The 21,847-nt window shown below is 45.2% G+C and overlaps 1 long non-coding RNA gene across 1 annotated transcript; it reads left to right on the plus strand.

The window, feature by feature from the left end:
- The first annotated feature begins 260 nt into the window (after positions 1–260).
- LOC309379703 lies at positions 261–5,030 on the plus strand. The gene is made up of 2 exons (XR_014172610.1): positions 261–444; positions 4,362–5,030. It is a non-coding gene; the product is annotated as an uncharacterized lncRNA (long non-coding RNA).
- The last annotated feature ends 16,817 nt before the right edge of the window (positions 5,031–21,847 follow it).

The raw sequence follows: 21,847 nt of genomic DNA on the forward strand, positions 1-21,847 counted from the left end.
AGCCTTCTCAAGTGGGCCTTGGGGGTAGAAAGTATGAAAACTGCTGTTTTGGATTTCCCTCACATGAATGTGCAAAGTGTTTGTGCATGTTCCCATTCAACCTGTCTTAACTCCAAAATACATATTGTAATCGCCAGTCTGAGGTTGAAAGGATCCGAGGTTGTCCGTCACCTCTAATGCTCAAATGATCTGTGAAGCTTTCGAATGAAGGGTGAGAAAGAATCTATCCTCTCTCCACACACCTTTAAAATTTACATCGTGGAACCTCAAACATTCAGTGTCAGTGCTAAATGGATTCTGGAACGTTGCGATTGGATGAAGAAGCTATTTTTGTCATCATTCATACCTGAGAGAACAGAAATAGACCTTGACGGGCAGTTATCAAATGTGAGGAGACAACGTTTTACCTGCCTGAAGAACCCCTTTCAGAAGGGAGCAAATCAGGTTAAGAACATCATTCCTCTCCTGTTTTTCAATCACACCTGCTAAATACGAGATTCCATTTGTTCCACGTGGGTTTAGAAATGCCAATTTCACAAGCTGCATAGTAAGCAGCTTTTTTGTTATTATTATTATCCTTGAGTGACCTTGCAAACATGTATGAGAACAATACTGATTCGACTTACACGTGGCTGAGAAATGCCTCCATTTGCTCACAGTTAAGGTTGCCAACTGACAAACGGTATACAGTGGTACCTCAGGTTACATACGCTTCAGGTTACAGACTCCGCTAACCCAGAAATATTACCTTGGGTTAAGAACTTTGCTTCAGGATGAGAACAGAAATCGTACAGCGGCGGTGCAGCGGCAGCAGGAGGCCCCATTAGCTAAAGTGGTGCTTCAAGTTAAGAACAGTTTCAGGTTAAGAACAGACCTCCGGAATGAATTAAGTACTTAACCCGAGGTACCACTGTATAGGCGCAATAAGAACCTTATGCTCTTGGCCAGGTGCAAATAAATTAGATCAGCTGAGCCCTTTTTACTGTTGGTGCACATGTATGAATTATTTGCCAGAGTGCACATGTGAACACAAAGGCATGACAGCAGGACAAAGAACTGATTTTGGAGTGTTGGGGGCAAGGGGAGAACATAATGAATTTGAGAGTAGGCACAAGAGTAGATCTGCCTTCTTTGACCACAGCCCCATGGTAAAATTGGAGCATATTGTCAGAGCTGCCCAAGGTCCCAGCTCACAGAGGACCAACGCCAGTTCTTGTTATATACAAAAGTCTTTATTAAGGTTCAGTTTCGATTCCAAAGCAGCTCTACATCTCAACCCTAGACCACTGAAGTTCCGTCTGAATCTCCTCCCCCCAGACACCAGTTCAAGACCCTAGCCTTGCTCCACCTCCTCCTTTGCTCCTTTCTCCTCTGGGTCCGTCTACCCGCTGGGGTGTTGCCCTTTCTGGACTCTTCTGATGCTGAAGAGTCCCCGGATTCTTCCCCCTGCCTCCGGCGTGCTTTAGGACCTGGCTCCCAATCCGCGCTCCCGGCTGTCCCACGCGCCTGTGTATTTGAACTTGGCGCGCGCGCCCAGCCGGCAACCTTCCTCCTGACCGTTACACTGCTCCTGTCACTGCTTCCCCCTTCGGGGGGCTAGCTGGATCTGACTTCCCCTCCATTCCCTCACTCAGCGATAGGGGCGTGGTCAGCCCTGACTCATCTTCTCTTCCCCCTGGAGGGGAAGCCAGTCCTGACACATGGGACTCTTCCCCCCCCCCCCGCTACGCTCTGGTGGGGAAACTGGTCCCGATCTCCAGCTGCTGCTTTGGGAGTCACCGCTGGCCCCTTGCTTCTGGTGCGTCCCTCCCGGGACCCCCCTTGCTCTGGCTATCGGTGCCCCCTTCTGGGAATCTTCCGAATCGCTGGACAGGCTCATGGAATCTCTCGCCCCACTGTCATCCTCACCTACGCTGCCCTTGGATTGTTCCCCTTCGCTCTCCGCTTCCTCTCTCCCCTGTGCCTCTGCTCCTGAACCCCTGACACATATGATCAGCTTTTAACTCTGGCCTGGATCGTGCTGTAAGTCAGGGTTTCCCAAACTTGAGTTTCCAGCTGTTTTTGGACTACAACTCCCATCATCCCTAGCTAGCAGGACCAGAGGTTAGTGAGGATGATGGGAATTGTAGTTCAAAAGCAGCTGGAGACCCAAGTTTGGGAAACTTTGTCTAAGTTGTTTAAAAATGCGAAGCACATTTCATTTTCTTCTGAAATGTTAACTACTCAGTTGACTGGGATGATCTTTTTTAACCTAAAAAATTGAAATTTAATCCATAACACATATGTAAATGCCTTCTCTTTTGACAGTGTTGCTATGCATCTTTGCGGTTGTTTCTTTTCATATTGCTGGAATTGGTGGTCAGCAAAATCGCCTTATTTCCTTTAGCTTTCTTACTGAACAACTTTATGCATCATGAAGGCCCAGTTTGGAGGATTTAGAGAATACAAGTCTATCAATGGTTCCTAGTCATCAGGACTGTAAAAAAAAAAGAAAGGTAAAGGACCCCTGGACAGTTAAGTCCAGTCAAAGGTGACTATGGGGTTGCGGCGCTCGTCTTGCTTTCAGGCCAAGGGAGCTGGCGTTTGTCCACAGACAGCTTTCCAGGTCATGTGGCCAGCATGACTAAAACGCTTCTGGTACAACAGGACACTGTGACGGAAGCCAGAGCGAACGGAAACGCTGATTACCTTCCTGCCACATTGGTACCTATTTATCTACTTGCACTATCAAACTGCTAGGTTGGCAGGAGCTGGGACAGTGCAACGGGAGCTCACTCCGTCACGTGGATTCGAACCTCTGACCTTCTGATCGGCAAGCCACCCGCATTCCTTCATTGTGACTATATGAATAATAATAATAGTAATAATTTATTATTTATACCCCATCCATCTGGCTGGGTTTTCTCAGCTCAGCCACTCTGGGTGGCTCCCAACAGAATATCAATAATAACAACAACAACAATAATGTGATAAAACATCAAACATAAAAAACTTCCCTAAACAGGGCTGCCTTCAGATGTCTTCTAAAAGTCAGATAGTTGTTTATTTCCTTGACATCTGATGCGGGGGGGGGGGCGTTCCACAGGGTGGGCACCACTACCGAGAAGGCCCTCCGCCTGGTTCCCTGTAACCTCACTTCTCACAGTGAGGGAACTGCCAGAAGGCCCTTGGAGCTGGACCTCAGTGTCAGGGCTGTACGATGGGGGTGGAGACGCTCCTTCAGGTATACTGGGCCAAAGTGTCTCCAGAGGCACCATGCTATTGGAGAGCAACACCTGGAGAGGACTGTAGGTCCTGCTTGTGAGCATCTCAGAGGCATCCAGTTAGATCAAGAGAAGCCAATGTGGTACTGATTTTGTTGGACTTCAGCTCTCATCAGTCCCAACCAGCATGGCCATGATAGGGCACGATAGGAGTTATAGTACAGCAGCATCTGAAAGACACCAAGTTGTTCACGCCTGGGTTAGAAGGAAGCTGCATGCTGGTCTGGTTGAGCCATCAGTCAAGTATGGCTCTTCCAATGTCTCTTGCAAGCCTGTGACCCCGCAGGGCTGTTGTTATATTCACATCCCTATCACTCATGTTATCAAATAATAGGGCCTAGCCAAACTGTCCTAAACATTAATAGATTGGATTATCTATATAATCACTGCAATTACCTATGCTTCCACTCAGACCATGTGCAATCTTTTGGCTCAGATATCACTTAGGGATAGAAATCTTATTTTCATAGAACGACTAGCGTTTTATCCCCAGAGATGCAATATATTCTTCTGAGAAGCGGCAAGAAAATGACCGAAAAGTGAATTTTTAAACGAGCTACATTTTGTATCAGAAAATGAGCGCATTTGAAAAGCTTTCCCTTTCTCCTTCCTGCTAATGACCTGGCTTTACACGCTTGAGGCACATTAGGAACCGGAGGTCGGAGGAGATGAGTTTGATAGAAGCGTGCAGGATTGCAGAAATGGAGTTCGCCTGCTCAAAATTGAAGCTTCTCATAGCAAGCAATTTGATGAGTGCTTTTGTATAAGCAACCAAGCTTAACTGAAAAACCTTTCCCTTTTTTTTAATATGAAGAGCCTAGCTCCGCAAGGGGAAGAAATCAAGCCTTTCTGTAGCCACCGACTTTGTTAAATGATTGGTTGGTTTGCATCAAGTTGCCCTGCATAGCTGTCAACGTTTCCCCTTTTTAAAGGGAAATTCCCTTATTCCAAATAGGATTCCTCACAAGAAAGGGGAAAAGTTGACAGCTATGTTGCCCCAGCCCTTGACTCAGTGTCTCAGACACACACGTACGCCAACTGTATTGAAAAGAAAATATTTGGTACTCTGCAGTGGATGTTTGTTTGCTTTTCAAAAAGTTTGCCCAATATAGATTGTGGAGAGACGGGGGGGGGAGGGTGCAGCAGTGAAATCAACAGACCAGAAGAGAAACCCTCTGGCAGCAAAGCAGCTGAGTTGGTGAATCTGTCCTTTTGCGCACTGCTAGCATTGACTACTTGGGTTGAGACATGTGCCTTGCCAGCTTGGTCCATGCTATCAGCATGAATGAGCATTACAGCTCCGTGAGCAGTCAGAGTTCCAGATTCCACTGGTGTTTGCATCTGACCTTCGGCTGCCAAGTCAAGCTAACGGCAGCAGCTTCAAACAATAGGAAGGTTAGCCCTCGGCGATTCCTGCTTAGCCGAAAGATTAGGGAGCTGTTCTCTTGCACTTCAGGCATGCCTTCACGGAAGCTTCCTGTATTCTGGCTTCGGAAAGGCAGCTTGCAATCGATCAGGTCTCCAGGAATGGCAGACAGGACCACGCAGAATGGAGGATGCTAAGTTGCAGGGCATGGCGTTAATCCCACACCATGCACTGGCCTGACAAACGTTTCTGCAAGCTTCAGAGGATGTGGTGAAAAGCACCCTGCTTGAAAAGATGGAATGAAACAAGACATATCTCGTAAGCAAGAGCTGTGGGGTCATGGCTTTGATGCAGGAATATTGGAGAATGGGCATCTGCTGAATAAAATCCAGAAACGCAGACACACGTTTTTCTTTTTTGCTGCAATACTTACCTGGGAGTAAGTCCCACTGAGTTCAACAGGATCAGCTTCTGAGTTGATATGAATTGGATTGCACTGTGAAGCCACATTCACAACATACATTTAAAGCACTACCATCCCTCTTGAAACAGTTTTGGCTTTCCCTGTGAGATGAGCGCTGCAACCCTAGAGTCGGCCACAACTGGGGGGTCTCCTAACAACTCCCTGCACCCTTAATAAATTGCATTTGCAGAATTCTGGCTGATTTCATATACAGCAGACATGGTGGAAGCAGGCAAAACTGCGCTAGAGGCTGCTTCGTGCAAATAATGTCCCACAGCACAGTGCCGAGATGTGGGGAAAATATTCGGGGAAGGCTCCCATTGTACTTGGGAGGAGTGGCTGCTTGGTTTGCTCATACACACACACACCCTCAAGGGGAGGGTGTTTAGCATGAACCAAAAGTTCTTGTGCATATACATTGTGCATAAGTATGGCATACCCACACAATCTGAGAGAAGAGGCAGAGCGTGTGGGCGAGGCCTACAAATGTACGCATGTTTGTTGTTGTTTAGTTGTCTTAGTCGTGTTCAACTCTCCGTAACCCCATGAACCAGAGCACGCCCTGGGAACTCTCCCTTTCTTATCAAGGCTTCCACTTTTTTATATCCATGGAATTTTCTTGGCAAAATACTGGAGTGGTTTGCCAGTTCCTTCTCCAGGTGGATAGCATTTAGTCCAAACTCTTGGCTATGACCTGTCTATCTTGGGTGGCCCTGCATGGCATAGCTCATAGTTTCTTGGAGTTATTCAAGCCCCTTCACCACAACAAGGCAGTGATCCATGAAGTGGGAATGTATGCACATAAAAAAGTAAAGGGACCCCTGACTGTTAGGTCCAGTCGTGGCCGACTTTGGGGTTGCGGTGCTCATCTCACTTTATTGGCCAAGGGAGCCGGCGAACAGCTTTCCGGGTCATGTGGCCAGCATGTCTAAGCCGCTTCTGGCGAACCAGAGCAGCGCATGGAAATGCCGTTTACCTTCCCGCCGGAGCAGTACCTATTTATGTACTTGAACTTTGACGTGGTTTCAAACTGCTAGGTTGGCAGGGGCAAGGACCGAGCAACAGGAGCTCACCCCGTCATGGGGATTCGAACCGCCGACCTTCTGATCGGCAAGTCCTAGGCTCTGTGGTTTAACCCACAGCGCCACCCACGTCCCATGTATGCACATACATACCAGTTAAAAAGAAACATTCTCTGTGTGAGGCACATCCAACAGGGGTTGCTGTATGAGTTTAAGGATTCCACCTGTGTCTTGGCACATGTAGAATACACAAGGCAAGGCCTTCTAGCTATTCATTCAAACTACAGGCGGCAACCATTTTAGGCATGTCCAAATTATGAGTGATTGCCGATGTGTGGGTCCTTTTGGACCCGGAAGAGGGAATAATGGGGGCAGAACAGTAATGGAGGGGTGTAACAAGGCATAACGGGGCAGGGCTCACTTATTGCAGGAACGGAACCCCCACACCAAAATGGCCATCACCGGTAACATGCATTGTGCAATTCCAGCTACATTCCATCAACATTGGGGACAGAACATCACTCAGTGGCTGAGCGTATTCTTTGCCATGCTCTCAACACCTGCCATCTTCAGCTGAAAAGATTCAAGGACTGACTGTTGGGAAAGGCCTGAACCTTGGACCATATCGGAGCCCTGATAGTCAAAATAAACTGAGCTAGAATGAACAAATGGTACGACTGGGGAAAAGGCAACTTTGTATGTTCTAAACAGCGCATACATCTGAATTAACCAAGGTCTTAAGCGAGGCTAATTGAGTTTAGAGGACCTCCTTGAAGTGGAATGAAAGTGTGATCTTTCGCAAGAGCAGGCATTTCCCTCCCACCTTGAACCTGAATAGGTTTAGAAGAATTTAAGTATGGGATTTATATAAAATATACTTCTGTAAAACCAATCAACTTTTGCTTCAAATTGCAATTACATAACAGCATGAAAATAATAATTCTCGAAATGAAACCTTTTGAAGACATACAGGAGAAACATGATTAGTCTATAAGTAGAATTTAATCCATCCTTTGACACCAGCTATATATTTCAAGCTTCATAATTACATGAACAGGTGAGTAATGTGTTCTGGCGTCTTCTCACTTTGAGAAAAATATGTCAAAGATTGAAATGCTCTTATATGAATCACTTAATTTATTCTCACCGTGATATGTTTTTATCCATATGTGTGTGTGTGGAAAAACTTAACCATTAAATCTTTACTGTGGCTATAAAATTCCTTGTATTAAAAAAGAGAGGAGGGGAGCTGCTACATGTTCTATCTGTGTTTATGAGCTTGTCAGATTTTTATTATGAGTGGAAGCTTCTTACGATATCAAGCATGCATTCTGATGACATTCTGTGTGTCTGTGCATCTTCAGAAGAACACGAAGAAGCCCAACTTGATCGGGCCAATGGTTCATTTAGTTCCACATTTAGTTAGTTTCTCACAGTGGCCAACTAGCTTCCTTCTGGAAGGCCTACAAGTAGAACATCAAGGAGAAGAGGTCCATAGTTTGCATTGGATGCAGAAGATCCTAGGGTCAGTTCTCCACGTAGGGCTGGGAAAGACCCCCTTCTGAAACCCTGGAGAGCTACTGTTAATCAGTGTGGACTGGGGCAGAAATACACTGGCCTGTGGGCCTAATTAGACCTGCCAAATGGCCTTCCTAATTAGCTCATGAGTCCACTTCAGCTGACCCATGACCATCTACCCTACACCAAACATCCATCATATATGTTGATGTTGACAAGCAGGGATGTTGTACAGAAGAGGGCAACCAAGATGATCAAGGGTGTGGGAACCAAGCCTTATGAGGAAAGGTTGAAGGAGCTGGGTATGTTTAGCCTGGAAAAGAAGAGATATGATCGCCATCTTCAAATATCTCAAGGGCTGTCACATGGAAGAGGGAGCAAGCTTGTTTTCTCCTGCTTTGCAGGGTAGGACTCAAACCCAAGGCTTCAGGTTACAAGAAGGAGATTCCAACTAAACACCAGGAATAACTTTCTGACAGGAAGAGTTGTTCGACAGTGGAATGATCTCCCTTGGGAGGTTGTGGACTCTCCTTCCTTGGAAGTTTTTAAGCAGAGATTGGATGACCTTCCTTTTTTATAGCCTTCATAATTAGAGGTCATCACCACTCTTTGTGCAAATACCTTACATATTGTGTGGTATAATATTTTCTTTAGCCTGCCTGAATCTATGTCCTAGGACCCTCATACCTACAGGACCTCATACCTCTCCTGGTATGTCCCACGAAGGACCTTATGGTCCTCAAATAAAAACATATGGGAGATCCTGGGCCACAGGGAGGTTAGGCTGGCCTCAACCAGAGCCAGGGCTTTTTCAGCCGTATGTACCTGTAGATCCTCACCCTGTATGGAGCTAGAGCCTTGCCCAGCCTCACAGGAAAAAAAAACATTCTTCGGTGATCACTCGTAGCTGAGTAAGATTGTCTTCCATGAGCACAGTCTTAACAATGAGTTCATAAGTGATTGTGGAGGCCAATTCTGGATCCACACATCCTTCCACAGTGGGGACATAGATATCTGGGCAGGAGCTGATCACAGTGAAGGTTTGCCAAGCGTGCCTTCCTCTTAGCATGTTTCTCCCTTTCGTCTTGAGTTTGAATGTCTTCAAAGTCCATGACACCTCTGGTGAAGGCTGTTCTCCAATTGGAGCACTCGCAGGCCAGTGTTTCTCAGATGTCAGTGTTTATACTACATTATTTTATTTTTATTTTAGTTTTGCCTTGAGGTGGTCTTTAAACCTCTTTTGTTGACCGCCACCATTACGCTTTCCATTTTTAAGTTCAGAATGGAGTAGTTGCTTTGGAAGCTGATAATCAGGCATCTGCATAACATGACCAGTCCAATAAAGTTGATGTTGAAGAATCATTGCTTTGACACTGGTAATCTTTGCTTCTTCCACTACACTGGCATTAGTTTGCCTATCTTCCCAAGTGATGTGTAAACAAATTTGGAGACACCATTGACGGAATATTTTGAGGAGTTGGAGGTTGGTAGTGCAATAGCTTTGTAAACAAGCATTTTGGTTTCTGCACTTTAATCGGACCCCTTCCCACAGATATAGGGAGGGCTGGGGACACTTCGGCCTTATAGAGTTGGTGCCAGAGGCAGCTGGTATTTTATTGGTTCCTCAGGTCACCTGATCCTGCCGCAAAGCAGAAAGACATCAGTGTGTACATTCCTTCTGCCCTGATAGTGCAACAGAGTCCCTGGTTCAAGGTCCCGGCATGTTACAAAGAAAGCTTTCAATTTGCAAACTGTGCAGTTTCTCAGGGCTTATGGCTCATTTGCCACATGACATCCCACACAGAGTATTTACTATGTCATAAACAATCCCAACATAGAACGATGGAAGTGCCACCAGCTTTTGGCAGAGTAGCTCTGCTCTTCTCTAAATACAGCATTTTCTCCTGGCACAAGTGAGCTTTTTCTGCCAGCTCCTCTCTCCTAGATGCTGACTCTTGGCTTTCATACTCTTGGCTTTCAACCTTGCTCTTCTAATTACACCCTCAGAGCTGCCAGGTTTCATCTGTAAGCTGAAGAGAAGAGTGAAATTCTAAATCTTCACATTGGGGTGTTGCTAAGGGTGTTGATGAAAGCATGGTAGTGATCACCAAAGCTTAATTCAAGTCATCCCTAAGGGGCGGATAGTTTTCGTCTTTCGTTCCACTGAAGGTTCAGGAATTCCTCAGATATGTGTAATAATCATACTTTTGTTTTTGATCCATTTGCAGGTATTCTAAACCTGATCTCTCTCCCCCCCCCCTCTCTCTCAGATTTGTGTTTGGAACAGTCTCTTTTTTTGGCCCTACAGAGCTGTTTTAGGAGGCTGGAGATTTGGGTTTGAGATTGAGGTTCCTGGCAACCTGTTTATTGAGAATTCTTCCTGATACGTTTGCAGGGGGGGTGTAATTTAATTATTATTTTATTTATTTGTTTGTTTGTTTCTACCCCACCCATCAAGGGACGTGGATGGCGCTGTGGGTTAAAACACAGAGCCTAGGACTTGCCGATCAGAAGGTCAGCGGTTCAAATCCCCGCAACATGGTGAGCTCCCATTGCTCGGTCCCTGCTCCTGCCAACCTAGCAGTTCGAAAGCTCACCAGTGCAAGTAGATAAATAGGTACCACTCCAGCGGGAAGGTAAATGGCATTTCCGTGCGCTGCTCTGGTTCACCAGAAGCGGCTAAGTCAGGCTGGCCACATGACCTAGAAGCTGTACGCCAGCTCCCTCGGCCAACAAAGCGAGATGACCCCAGAGTCAGCCACGACTGGACCTAATGGTCAGGGGTCCCTTTACCCTTTACCTTTACCCCGCCCATCTGTACCAGGAATTGAGTCTGATGCCTTCTGCATGCCAAGCATGGACACCAACCAGTACCTTTCCGGTTTGTGTTCCCCTTGCTATTATTTTCAAGTGGTCACCTTCTTAGCTTGGTGGAAGCTGACCTCACCCTAATCACGAAACGGGTGATATATTTTTAGTTTCTCCCAAAAGCCGGAGAGGACATAATGTCAACCCCCAAATGTCTACCTCAAAAAGCTGTAATTTGGTACACTTGTACCCAAGGCTACACAGACTACTGAAGGAATCTCAAAGTGGGTCAGTTCTTCAACAAAATTATTTAAACTTTGGACATCCGGTCTACTCACAATAATGGCAAACATTCCATCCGTGAGCCAGCAGCATTCCAGTGCATTCCAAAGGGCTTGGAATGTTGATCTGTGGGAGTTTGGTTGTTTCTTCATACTTAGACTTGGGGAGGGTATGCACTCAGAGCAGCAGCCAGAAATGTGCACCTCTGCTTGTGGAACACACACAACATTTTCAAATATATTACATATTGCACGAAGCTTTGCTATGGATGGCAATTGGGTCATAAAGCAATTGCCCTGTAATACTTGATCCCCCATAGCATCAGTTATTGATTCAAGGGCCTAATGGGACCACAAAAATTAAATCCCGTTATTTTCTAGGTGTACAGAATTGGCAATTTTTCTTCTCAAAGAATGCAACAAGATAGGCAAATTCAACACGGCCTTGTTTGTTTGTTTTGTTGCTATTTTGTTAATGTTGTTAATGTTGTTTTATAGATGTGAATGCTGTCATACTTTGTGAATCCTATAATATGATTTTTGGTCTAACTGTGAAGTTTAGCTCTTTTGTTAATCGTGTTACACAGATGGTAATTGTTTTATTTGTGATTTGTGATTGTTTCACTGGTGATTTGTTATGTATGCTTTACGATTTGTGCTGTATTTGTGCTGTTCCATTATGTTATTTTTATCTTTTGTTTGTAAGCCACTTTGGGATTATTTGAATAAAAAACAGCATAGAAATAGAATCAATCAATCAATCAAATAGGTAGCTCAGTAAAGTAATTTGCTTTTCTAGTAGCCCAACTTTGGAAGTGTAGGAAAGTTTGCAAGATCCTGGCAAGACACAAGATGTCTCTTCTCCCAGTTGCAAAGAACGATGGGGTGATTATTGTCCTCCCTTCGGAGAACGACCACCACAGCATGCAAGTAGGGTGATCACGGAGTATACTAGGTGATCAAGGTGAAATAACTGACCCCAGGACTACTATATCTTCCCAAATAACAGCGGAGACAAACTCACACCATTTTTCCTTAGCATTGGCAGCTTCCCTTTCAGCGATCAACTTACAGGTATGAGGTGTCTAATTTTCTCTCTCTTTTTTCTCTTTTATCGAAGAAGAACAGGATATTTTCATGCCACCATCATCGCAGAGGTGTCTGTGGAGATGATACAGTGGTACCTCAGGTGAAGAACTTAATACGTTCCGGAGGTCCGTTCTTAACCTGAAACTGTTCTTAACCTGAGGCACCACTTTAGCTAACGGGGCCTCCCACTGCCGCCGCACGATTTCTGTTCTTATCCTGAAGCAAAGTTCTTAACCTGAGGTACTATTTCTGGGTTAGCGGAGTCTGTAACCTGAAGCGTCTGTAACCTGAAGCGTCTGTAACCCGAGGGACCACTGTATGTTAATTGAAAATGTCTAGTAGATCAGATTGGCTGTTGGGGTCCTATTGAGGGTATTTGGTGAACGAACATGACAGTGATGAGGGATTGAGGAGTCGATTGGACAAATACAGCTTTGGGCAAAGCTGTATTGTAACTTTTGAATAAATGTGTAATAATAATAATAATAATAATTGAGGTAGAGGAGGCTATCTTAGCTTTATGACAGCCTCATTGTTTTTAGAGGGGAACCAGGGTTTGGCTAAAACTGGGGGAAGCCAGGTATTGAGCTTGTGAACTTGTGAAGTTGATTAAAGGAGTCCCGACCTTTCACAACCTTTCACCCCATAATTCAAGTGCCTTTCCCTTTACCATTCCAGTCATGGCTGTACGCATGAAATGAAGTTAAACAAGTTCCTCTCCTCCTATGCAACAGTAGTCTGGAAGTGTCATGTTCCGAGCCTCTGAGTAAACTGCAAACCAAAATGCACCGGTGAGTCCATGCAGTAGAATGATCACTTTAAGATTCCTTTGCATCCCCTCTTTCTTACAATGCCATTCTCCCCAAATAAGTCCCATCATTTTTGACTATTGGCTCTGGTGGAGTGGGAGTCAAAAATATCTGGAGGGCACAGACCAAACTGATGGAGCCAGATGGACCAATGTTGTTTCTTAACAAAAGATAACTTTCTACATTCCTATCTAGCCATGGATAGGAACAGTTACGGGATTAAAAATGGAAAGCGTAATGCCGGTGGTCAGCAAAAGAGGTTTATAGACTCTCTCAAAGTAAATCTTTTAAAAATGTAGTATAAACACTGGCAACTGGGAAACACTGGCCTGCAAGCGCTCCAGTTGGAGAACAGCCTTCATCAAAGGTGCCATGGACTTTGAAGACGCCTGAACTCAGGACAAAAGGGAGAAATGTGCTATAACAACATACTAGAAATGTTTATACTAATGAAAAATATTCAGGATTCACTGGAAACATATTTAATCAGACGCAAAAAAGAGAGAGAGAGAGAACAAAATTTAAACTTCCATTGTACATCCTTGATTGCAGGGGAACTTGGTCTTAGAAGCAAAATATCAAATATCATCCTTCTATCTATTCCTATTTAAGGGGGAAAGAAGAGATTGTCATAACTTGGTACATTTATCTTCTCAAGTCTCTGTGTGCTTATAAGTTTCAGAAGTCATTTATCATCATACCCGTTTATGAAAATCCGTTGTAGCTTTGCAATAAATGATAAGGCAAGGGGGGTTGAGTTACTTCTTTCTACTGGAGAAGCCATCAGTTGGTTTGGGACACAATATTTTGAGTTGCAGGGAAATGCTTGCCCATGTTTGGGGGTGGGGAGGAGGCACATGTAGAAAATGCCCTTTGCGCCACCCACTAAGATCCGTTTCATCAATGGCTCCCAACATCTGGGCAAAGAGCTTTGTGACCCAACCAGCAAGGATTTCCTCTCATCATCTACGGAACAGATTGCCTCTTGCACAACTGACAAAGAGAGCCAGCTGCATCTGCAATTTTCTGGAAAACAGCAATACTTCAAAGCAAAAATGGGACACCTGTTACCCTCCAGATGTAGTTAGACAATGGCTCCCATCACCTCCATCACTGGCTATGATGGGCAGAGCTAATGAGTGTTGGAGCCCAACAACAAATGAAGGTCCGCAAGTTCTCCAACCCAGTTAAAACCATTAAAACCACTTCAAACAATATTGGAAGCTAGGTTGGACAAACCTGCATTTCTTGTTTCTCAATTTTCCCATCAGCTTGCCCCATTTCCTCATAAAAAAGGAGTCCGATAGACAAGTGATTCATCAAATACACACATTTTTTTACACAACTTTCCTCATGTATGCAATTTTGCAAGCAATTGTTTCCAATATAATACATTATTTATAATGGGTATGAGCCTTTTCGTGCTCCTTTTCCCCTAATGTACACTCTTTCCGTGCTCAGTTTTTGTCAGAGAACCACATCACAAAATTTGGGAATGTGCAAATCTGAAGGGTAGTTTCAGTTCCCATAACTCTTTTCTTAGAAAAATAGCAGTGCCCATACCTCGCACCACATATGGCAGGTGTGGGACAGGACGGCATGGTTTGAGGGAAAACAAGTGGGGAGGCCTGCAGCTCGGAGGTTCGCACCCCTGAATTAAACCAATGCAGATTTGTTCACCTTTCAGTAGCTGACTGCCTTGCCCCCTTCTAAATCCTGTTTCCATCCTTTCATGGCTGTCATGCCACATGAAAATTCAACAATGACAGGTTTGACCCATCGCCATTCTCCCTATATACAGTGGTACCTCTGGTTGCGAACAGGATCCGTTCCAGAGCCCCATTCTCAACATGAGCAGAACGCAACCTGTGTCTGCGTGTCTGTGCATGCACAGGTCACGATTTGCCACTTCTGTGCTTGCGCATGATGTCATTTTGAGCGTCTGCGCATGCGTGAGCGGCAAAACTCGGAAGTAACCCTTTCCGGTACTTCTGGGTCGCCATGGGACGCAACCTGAAGAGATTTAACCTGAAGCAAACATAACAAGAGGTATGACTGTACTAGAATGTTGAACTAGTTAAGCTTATATTTTTTGACATCTTTTCAAAGCATGGACACCTACCCGGAGGGCAATGGGAGGATAGAAGCCATCTCTCTGAGACAATTATCACTGGACGCAGCCTGCTTGTGCAGAGGTTATATTTTTCCAATGCACAAGACTTGATTTTTGAGAAGGGAGGATAGATCAGAACATGACACTGTCGGCCTGCATCTCGCAGAGTTGCCTTGGATTGTGAGAAGCTGCATGCTGCTCCTTTCAACACACACAGCAAGTGTTGTTCTCTCTGCCCGCCCACCCTGCAGTTTGCCTCTAGCATAGTTCTTCTTGGGCTGCCACTTATAAGGCTTAATCTCTGCTTCTTCTCAGGCATCCTGTGGCTTAAGGGAAGGGAAAGCAGTGCTCAGCTCCAAATCTCCCCCCATGGTTCATTGCAAGCCCAGATCTCACCCACAAGTGCTCTCAGGTACATCATCCATAGGCTAGATAATATTTCACTGATACACCCTCTTTCCCCAGATGACGGGCCACCAACATAGATACTCCAAGTGTCCCTATTTTCCAGGGAGTCTGTTAGAGAGACAGGATAATGGTCCAGCAGCAAAGCTCATGGTTCTGAAGATGCTCAGAACTGTCATTTCCTACCAGGATCAAGGGACATTTCATTTTCTGTAAAGCACTCTCAGACCCTCCAAGTGTCCCTGTTTTCCAATCCCAGAATTACAGAAACCGTCCCAGTTTCTGATTTGATCCTGTAAAGCATGTTCTCCTTCAGGGAGAGCACGTGTTGCGGTAGGGTCTACCGAGCCACCTCCTTTGTTGCTGGGTAAGTTCTCCAAGATGGCCAGGGGGCATTGATTGGATTGCCGAGTTGCTGGGGGAAAGTTATGTTGCAATTTTGGTGGGAGGGGTAAAAGGTTTAAATACTCTGCACGCAGCCTTGTACTTTCTCTTTTGCTGCGTGCAACGGATCACCCGCCCACCCGCCCTAGAATAAGGGGTTGTTGCTTTGACCTTGCTATGCCTGTCATGGGGTCGTCTGTCGTTGGGGCAGGGGCCTGGTAGGAATTTTTCCACCTGGCAAATTGGCTGGCTGGGTGGTTTTTGCCTACTGTGTAGCAAATCGTCACAACTTGTAAGGTTGTGGTTAGGCATTGGTTATAAATCTGGTGGAGGAGGGGTTAGGATAGGCTGGGCCTGCCCCTCCATGGTTGCTGCGGAAAGGGAATTCCGTTAAAGGAATCCTGGGGCTTGCCATCTTTTCGTCCAATCCCTGGAATGGGACTAGGGCCGGCAAGCCTTCGGGGAGCATGCGGATGAGAATTGAGGGTCTGTGACTCAGCTCCATTTCTCCCCTACTTGCTTTCCCCCGCACTGTCTTTCGGTGGTGCCCGGAAGTCAGTTCTGTCCCCAGGCGGGGGGACAGATAGTCTTAACCAATGCCTAAACAACCACTCACAGTTTGTATTTTAATAAAGTTGTGGCCAAAATCATGCCAAAAATCTTAAACAAAAAATTACGTGTCCGTTGTGAGTTATTTTGGGGGGTGGATCGGGGACCTCGACACGCAATGTCGCGCTTTTCTTTAGGCTATCCCAATTTTCATTGGAGAAATATTAGAGGGTTTGGAGTTATCCGTGTCAGTACGCCTTTCAATGGATGTCAGCAACTGGGCTCAATAACTGGTTCTGCCCCGACTGGGCTAGGTGACTGGAGCACTTTCAGAGACCTTCCAATTCTGGAAAGCAGGTCTCAGTGCCCTGGACTCACAACTGTGCACTGTGAGCACCAGACTCAGCAGAGTATAAATAACGCGGAAGCTAGCTGTGAAGCATAACTCCTTTCATTTCTAATAGCTACTACAAACTAAAGAACTACTGGCTTTCATGAGTGTTACAGATCCCACTACATAGTCACTACATAGATAAGACTCTCCACACACAGAGTCAGGCAGTCAATCAGGAGTGGATGAGGAGAAGAGTAGTTTCCGCCCCCTCCTTTCTCAAAACATCAGATCTGGAGATTCTTGCAATGGGAGGGGTGAAAATATCAGCAATCAGAGCCGCCCCCCCGGCCCGAGCCAAGAAGATGCAACTTTTAGAAGATACCTGAAAGCCGCCCTGTAAATTTTTTTAATGTTTTATCATGCTTTTATATGTATTAGAAGCCGCCCAGAGTGGCTGGGGCAACCCAGTCATATGGATTGGGGATTAATAATTAGAATAGGACATCCCTAATTTCAATGGAAAATTGTTGGAGGGTATGCCATTGCAGGGCAACAGGTGCCAGCGGGCCTGCCAGTAAGACCTGTGAACAGTCTTAGGAAATATCCATTTGCGTGTCGAGGTCCCCAGGTCCACCCCAATAACTCACAAATCACACAGAATTCTTTGTTTAAGATTTTTGGCAATAATTTTGGCCACAACTTTATTAAAATACAAATTTGTGAGTGGTTGCTTAGGCATTGGTTGCGACTATCTGCCCCCACCATGGGGGACAGACTGACATTCCACACGATGCGAAAGTCAGAATGGGGGAATACACTTGGGATAGCGTCGGCGCAGGGAACCTGCCCTCAGCCCACCCCAAATGCAGCCAGGAGCTCTTGCAGTGACCCGAGCCCCCTTGACTGGGTGGACAAGCAATAGTAAGCCCCCGATTCCTTTAATGGAATCCCTTGCAGCAGCAGCATTAGAGGGGCAGGCACAGCCAAACAATGCCCCTCAACCAACCAAACCATAAACCAATGCCTGACCATAAAACTTACAAGTTGTGACGATTTGCTACGCAGTAGGCAAAAACCAAATGGCCCCAGCCAATCAGCCAGATGGACAAAATTCCTACCAGGCCCCCGCTCCAAAGCAGACGACCCCATGACAGGCATACCAAGGTCAAAGCGAACAACCCTATTCTAGGGAGGGGGGGACGGGCAATCCAATGCACGGGCGAAAAGAGGAAGCCCTAGCCTCGTGCAAGGAGTTTTAGTATTTCTGGCTGTCAATCAATAAATGGCAACATTAACTTCTTCCCAACAACAAGGGAAGCCCCAATCGTATCATTGGCCAACGATCAGTTAGCCCGCCCCCAACTTTGGAGTGTCCTGGCGGCCCCCACCGCAACACGTGCTCTCCATGAAGGAGAACACGCTTTCCTGTTACCTATGTCCTCCCCGGTATCCATTTTGAAGTATGCAAGGTCTCCACAGCAGCCATTTTGAAAAATTCCACATATGCCCACTGGCCCAAATTCTAGACCATCCCTTTTAACAATACAGTGGTACCTCGAGTTACAAACGTCTCAGGTTACAAACGCTTCAGGTTACAAACTCCGCTAACCTGGAGGAGGTACCTCGAGTTAAGAACTTCGCCCCAGGATGAGAACGGAAATCGTGTGACGGCGACGTGGCAGCAGCAAGAGGCCCCATTAGTGAAAACGTGCCTCTAGTTAAGAACAGTTTCAGGTTAAGAACGGACCTCCAGAACGAGTTAAGTTCATAACTAGAGGTACCACTGTACTGAAATGAAAGCGTGCCTGATGGCTGAATATCTTGTTATCTTTTCAAACACCAACTCTGCTTGCAAATTGTATTGGCACTTAAAGGATGTTTTGAAAGAACTATACAGCAGGCCACATACTTTTGCCTTATTATTTTCTACCTAAGAACCACAGAAATCAGCTCACCTCCATTTCAAGGATGGCTGGCAACACGATCGTTTAACTTAATTGATCTCTATTACTTTGAACTACCTCTTCACCATCTGTTCTCCTCTATAATTATGAATGTAAAAAAGCAACATCTTTCACAATTTCATTACTCAAATGCCTAATATAAAGCGACTTGAAATGCTATGCGCATTCCTTGCACCAGGCAGCATCAGTGACGTTTGCCTCATGTTTCAGGCGCCATTTGAATGGAGGGAAATGTACGTGTTACGTCTTCTGCTTGCTATAATGCACTTTGTCAGCACAGTTGAGGGCTTAATGATAGCAAGATTTTTGGTCCATTATGTTTTTAGGCAAAATAAACACACCAGCAGACAAAATGGGAATGCCTTGGCCCCAATCATTTTGCATTATTAGTCCTTAAAAGGGGGGAAGGGTGGCTTATCCAAACATGTTAACATTTCCTGAGCCGTATGTTTCCTGTTATTTAATGGGCAGTAGCAAGGTTTTTCTTTGTTCTCCTGGGATTTATCGGAATGGAGAAATTGAACTAATCACTTCTGCAGTGTTCATCATACAATATTCTCAAATCATGCAAGCACCACATTCTTTGGGCAGAGATGGAGATGGTGGAAGATCCGTTAACACAGTCTTTTTCTCCTTGTGTTTAAGCAAAGTTTCCTTCGACACCATTTAAAAAAACAACAACAATTCAAGGCTCAGCATGTTGCTTAAAAAGCCAGTTGAAGTGTTTTCTTAAGAAAGTCGGCAAGGATAATTACCCAAAGTTGTGTGATGGCTGAAAAGTAAGGTAAAGGTAAAGGGACCCCTGACCATTAGGTCCACTCATGGACAACTCTGGGGTTGCGGCGCTCATCTTGCTTTATTGGCCGAGGGAGCCGGCGTACAGCTTCTGGGTCATGTGGCCAGCATGACTAAGCCGCTTCTGACGAACCAGAGCAGTGCATGGAAACGCTGTTTACCTTCTTGCCGGAGCGGTACCTATTTATCTACTTGAACTTTGACGTGCTTTCGAACTGCTAGGTTGGCAGGAGCAGGGACTGAGCAACGGGAGCTCACCCCATCGCAGGGATTCGAACTGCCGACCTTCTAATCAGCAAGTCCTAGGCTCTGTGGTTTAACCCACAGCGCCACCGGCGTCCCTCCCGGCAGAAAAGTAGCTTATGTTTATTTTAAAAACTAACAAACAAACAGCTATGACACCGTCCAATCCAGTCTGTGAAGAATACCAAACTAAGTATCCCCTCCCTAAACATTTGAAGTAGAAAATTATTCCTGCGCTTGTGAATGGACCTCACCAGTCTTGGTGAATGTAGGTGTGAGCTACATAAAATACAGAGGATATTGCTATTAGCTCCCTGTATGATTCATGACCAAACCACTGCTCATCCATTGTGTCGGTAATGGACTACAGAAGATCGGCAGGTCTGCTGCAATGTTTCGCTGCAGGAAAACTGAAAAACAAAGTAACTGCTGCTCCTTGCAAGCACTTTAAATAAGTTTCTCCCTGCTGGTCGAACACCAGGGCTCAAATTATTGGGTGGGGAAATGGAAAGAGAAAAAATCTGGGGGCTGGGCTCTCAATGCACGCGTGCGCGCGCGCGCACACACACACACACACACACACACTTAATGCGAAGACTTTCCGGCAGAGAGGGAATTGCAACACAGCAGACCATTTGCCTTTCAATCTTCTGCTAGTGACACCCAAGAGTGAATAAAAAAAGAATTCTTCTGAAAGCAGCTTTGAATTCTCAAGTCTGATCTGACAATTTATAAATCTCCCTCCTATCTCTTGTTCTGTTTTGTGAACCTTTGCTAAACTGCCTGGCGATCTCTGCACCTTACTGTAAGGAGCTGTTTCTCAACGAGATATTTCATGAGCTATACCCAGGGCTGGATTTAGGTTTGATGAGGCCCTAAGCTACTGAAGGTAATGGGGCCCTTTATATGTCCAGCTGTCCTTTGTCAACAACAAATTGTCATATTGTGTTGAATATATGCTATATGGTAATTTATGGACCTAATAGGTATCTAAAGCCATTTGCACATAATAAAATATGTATTTTATCGAAGTAATTTTTTTTTATCTTATATTTTGGAAAGGTGCATCCAGGTTTTTTCCCCTTTAAATTTTTTTGGGGCCCCCAAGAGATTGGTGCCCTAAGCTATAACTTGTTTAGCTTATATGTAAATCCGGCACTGGCTATACCCAAAAAAGGGTAAAGGTAAAGGACCCCTGGATGGTTAAGTCCAGTCAAAGGCGACTATGGGGTTTCGCTTTCAGGCCAAGGGAGCCGGTGTTTGTCTGCAGACAGCTGTCCAGGACTAAACCGCTTCTGGTGCAACAGGACGCCATGATGGAAAATGCCATTTACCTTCACGCTGCAGCAGTACCTATTTTTCTACTTGCACTGGTGTGCTTTCGAACTGCTAGGTTGGCAGGAGCAGGGACCAAGCAACGGGAGCTCACCCCATCGCAGGGATTCGAACTGCCGACCTCCCGATAGGCAAGCCCAAGAGGCTCAATGGTTTAGACCACAGCACCACTCGTGTTTCTTGTGTAAATCCGGGACTGTCCCTGGAAAATAGGGACAATTGGAGGGTCTGGTTATGGTGTTGTGAGGCTTTCTGGTCTCTGAGCTCCTCATCGGGCAGACGAAGGAGACACTGGCGATCGCAAGAATAATCATGCTCTGGAAAGAGGAAGCAGAAATGCCACGTGGTCCTTCTAAATAAAAAAGCCCAGATAATATTTGGCAGACTGCAGTATCCAAGAGCATCATTTTGATGCTGTTCAGAGAACAGGACAATCTCTGGTGGCAGAGCTACATTTAGCTTAGAACAAAATGCTGCCATGTGGCTTGGTGACATTGTTCTCACTTTCATTTTCAACAACATTTTGATTAGAGACGGTCTGTAATTTGTCTCAATTTTTAAAAAATAATCAAAAGGGGGGGATTTTGGAACACTTTGCTTTCACTGATGCTTCACAGGTTTCTTGCAATTAAAGAAGAAGAATTTTTTTAAAAAATAGTGATAAAGTTATACTGTACTGTACAGAAATTTTAGAAAGTTTATAACCTTACCTGCAAACCCAGGAAATGAGTTCTGATCTTTGGGTTTGTGATCTGTAGCATGTGATCTGTTTTCATTATCATATGAAAATATTTGTAGGTTACAATGCTAAGGTTCTGTTGAAATTTACTATTATTATGACTGAAAGACAGCCAACCAAGTAATATCCTATCCAGGCACGTGATTTGGTTACATCTGTTTTTTAGGTTGGTTTGAAAGGTTTGAATTGTGTTTAGACGTTTGAACAGTTTTTAAATGTTCATAAATATATTTTTGAAAAGAACACAAACCGTGGTTGCCAGTTTGGAACTGAACGTGCTTAGGATTGTGGGAGTAAAATGGACAGAGCTTATCAGTTGCAGTACCAGGGGCTGTTTTGAAGTTTATCAAAGTCCATACATTTGACA

Source organism: Podarcis melisellensis (genome assembly GCF_964234715.1).
Source record: "Podarcis melisellensis genome assembly, chromosome: 10".
NCBI classification, from domain to species: domain Eukaryota; kingdom Metazoa; phylum Chordata; class Lepidosauria; order Squamata; family Lacertidae; genus Podarcis; species Podarcis melisellensis.